This window comes from Pteropus alecto, unplaced genomic scaffold (genome assembly GCF_000325575.1).
Source record: "Pteropus alecto unplaced genomic scaffold, ASM32557v1 scaffold459, whole genome shotgun sequence".
Classification (NCBI taxonomy): domain Eukaryota; kingdom Metazoa; phylum Chordata; class Mammalia; order Chiroptera; family Pteropodidae; genus Pteropus; species Pteropus alecto.
This window is the reverse complement of record NW_006442483.1, coordinates 340,999-345,086: the sequence shown is the minus strand read 5'-3', so window position 1 is coordinate 345,086 and position 4,088 is coordinate 340,999.

The following is a 4,088-nucleotide window of genomic DNA, read 5'->3' as shown; positions in this document are numbered from 1 at the left end:
GAAAATCCAAAACACTGCAAACACCAAATGCTGGTGAAGATGAGAAGCAACGGAAACACAGAATGGTGCAGCCACTTTGGAAAACAGTTTGGTTCCTTCTTATAAAATTTAACATACAATCCAGCAGTCTCGCTCCTTCATATTTGCCAAGTGAGTTGAAAACTTACGTCTCCATACAACCCTCCATCCGAATGTTTACAGCAGCATTACTCATAGTTGAAAGCAACCGAGATGTCCTCCGATGGGCAAACAGATCAAGAAGCAGTGGTACATATATACAATGGAATATTATTGAGCAATGAAAAGAGATGAAATACTTCCATTTTGACAACATGGATGGACCTCAAGATAATCATGCTAAGCGAAATAAGCCAGACAGAAAAAGTTGAAAATCACATGCTATCACTTATATGTGGGATATAAACCTAAAAGCAACAAATGAGCAGGACAGAGACTCAAGGACATGGACTGTAGACCAGTGGTTACCGGAGGACTATAGACTAGTGGTTATAGTGGGATGGGGGAGGTGGGGGAGGTAGATGGGATAAAGGGAGTCAAATATATGGGGTTAGGAGGAGAGTGAATTGAGTAAAGGGGATCAAATATATGGTAGCTGATGGAAACTGGATTTTGGGTAGTAATCATACAATAGATTATACAGATGTAAAATAATAATGTACACCTGAAAATTATATAATTATATTAACCAATGTTACCCCAGTAGACTTAATTTAAAAAAAAAAAAAGAAGAAGAAGAAAGTATTTTGGCAAAGTTTATAAACTTTTCAGAGTGCTTGTTGTACTTAAGATACTATATGTCTTGTATTTATTCAAGAAAAAAAGATTTTTTGAATAGTACATTTATATACAAGCAACACAGAAATCTCATTATGTTTCTATTTTGGATAATTGGGGATCTTCCAAGACTGCTGCCCCTTTCCTATCCTCTCATATTATTTGCCGTATAGAAAAATCTGGTTTAAATCTCCGACACTATTGATACACCAGATACTTGCTTTTTCTAAGTCAATGCATGGCCACAATATTTTGATTATTTCCTATATATAGTGCTGACACTATTCAGTAACAGTTTTGTGATACAGCAATCTAAGATATATTACCATTATTTTCATTGGCTTGGTAGTTATATAAAGTGATGGCTTAGTTTGATAATTCAGTAAATATTAATATAGCCTGAGCATCCATTGCAGATGCACTGTGCAACATTATTGTTTTATACCGTGATATGTTGAGTAAAAATTGTATAAAGTCATTAGACTGGGGAAGATTTTCTTTGTCATCCTAGTAATTTAGCTTTATTTTTGGAGAGAAGGAGTGAGACTTTTTATTTCTCATATGTAGAATGTGTAACTCCCATAATACTCTGACTCTCAAAGCACCCTTGAGATACTGAATAAATATTAATTGCTTGATTGGTAACAAAAACTTATGTTGTCTATCCAGCCTCATTGGTATTTTCAGGGAGCTATCAGTCATGTCGTATGTATCTCCACTTTTGTAGCATAATAAGGCTGATTGTGAGAAAGGCAGAATAGATTTTGATGGTCCATAATTAGTGAAATAATTTAGTAGAAAAACATTTCTTAATATACTGATATCAGAAAGTTCGACATGTTTCCATAATATGTGATTTCTTCCCATTACCTTGAACACAAACTAAGGAAAGCAGAGTGCATCTTTCCAGTTTTTCTACTCTACTTGTTTAATTGGGAGAAGGAAAAAGGAATTAATAATATTTCTTTCTACTCAGAAGATAGAGAAGGTTAAGATCAGAACTGTGGATTTTTATTGTCTATAAAATAAAATCATGACGTTGCTTACATGTGTTCATAATAATTACTTGGTTGGATGTGTGAACACTCTTACAAACATGGTGAAAGAGTTTGTTTTATTCCCAGAGTTCAGTAATGTCACATATTATTTGCCATTCTATTTTTTATTTCTTGAAATAAAAGTATATTTGGAAATTTTATAACTAAACATAAATAGAGTTAACTAAATGCAATATCACAGTATTTAGGTATATACACAGGAGATTAGGAGACTACCCACAATATGTCTCTACTCTCTATCTCCCTAAATTACTAAAATCTAGTTATTCAGAAATTCCATTAGAGGTACAGATTACTTTGGGTCTTCTGTAGAATCAATGTGCATAAAACATATCAAACTCCAAGGGGGAAAACTCTGTCATGTACTAGTCAGTTCACCTGTCTAATGAAATTAGTTGTGAACTGTGAGCATAAGATTTAAATTAAGCAAATAAATTTTCCCAAGTTTAGCAGCTGCACTAAAGTATGATCATAGCCACCAATTCATGGACTATTAATGAAGCTCTTAATGATCCACTGGCTAAGCTGTACCTTCATTTAGTAAAATCTACCTTTGAATGGATACTATCCTATTAAATTGTTTTATCTTGTATTTTCATAACATTGTTTTTCTTTTTGGCATGTAAAGTACTTTCTTAGTTTTGAAAAGCACATATGCATTTTCTGAAAAATAATAAAATTTAAAGTTGAAATATACAATTAATTTCAGTTTAAACGAGCTGAAAGCAATATGGACCATAGTCATTAAAGATTTTGTTTTCTGGATTTATTATCTTTTTCTCCAAGCTCATTAAGAAAGAATCCAGCAAAAAACTGTCTCGATTAATTTTAATGGGCATTATTGAGGTTTAATAAAGTGTGTGTTTTAATTGCCTGAGATTAGGTTACATTGTAGCTTTAGTTTGCTATTAATAGAAATGAGATTTAGATCAAGAGGTTTTCTAAAAGAAATAGATAAAGCTGGTAACCTATGGAAAAGAATATTAGTTTATCTAAATAAAAAAAATATTAACTCTAAAAGTAAATGAAGGAAACTAGCCATTAAGTAAACATTACAGAATAAGTTTTCAAATACATATGCTGATCCAGATATAACAGGCGGTGGATACAAAAACCCATCTGCCAACACATTGTTTGTGACTATATAGGTAAAGCATCCAAGGCTCTTAATATCTGTGTCATGGATGGCAAGAAGTATAATTTAAAAACTGTCCAAAAGGCATTCTTGTAGCCTTCGATTATTAAATTATCCACTCAAATATTTTAATGGAACAAAAGTATTTCTTATTCAAAATGATACTAGGTAAATTATATTTTTGAGAGGCTTTCAGCTTGATTCAAGTACTGTTGGTCAGTTGACAATAGATGAATGCTATACTGAATAGATTAATCTTCAGTGCTACTAACTAAATAAAACTGCCTAAACATTTTAGACATAATGGAAAGACTAACTCCCATGAATAGTAGAAAAATAAAACAGCCTACTTAGAAGAATTCTATTTTATTCTTGGTAAGTAGGCAAATTAACTATCATATAATTTCAGTGAAAAAAACACACTTCTTAGAAAACTACTAAGAAAAGTTTTATTTTTTAAAATAATTCATTAATTTTAACTACTAAATGTGTTATTTAACTTTTTAAAATATATCCAATGTGATTAGTTTAGTTTTTCAGAACATAGTGATAGTGAAGCCAGTGTTTTATGTGTTTGTCTGCACATCTGTATTTGGGGTGTGATGGGTAAATTTATGTGCCAAGGTGGCTAGAATGGCTAGTATGGTATGGTGACCAATTGTTTGGTCAAACACCTGTCTAAATATTACTGTGAAGTTATTCTTATATGTAATAAAAATTTACAATCAGTGACTTTAAATCAGATTATCCTCCATAATGTGGATGGACCTCATTAAGTCAATTCAAGGCCTTATGAGCAAAGATTGATGTTTCTAAAAGAAAAAAAATTCTGCGTCAAGACAGCAGCATAGAAATCATGCCTGAATTTCCACTCTGCTGGCCTGTTCTATGGATTTCAGACTCAAACTGTAACATAATATATACTTTAAACTAATATAATATTGTGTGTTGATTGTAATTAAAAAAATTAAAAATAAGGAAAACAAAAGTTGAAGAGCTATTTGAAGAAATAATGATGGAAAATTTTCCTAACCTGTTGAAGGAAATAGACAGAAAAGTCCAGGAAGCACAAATAGTCCCCAAAAAGATGAACCCAAAGA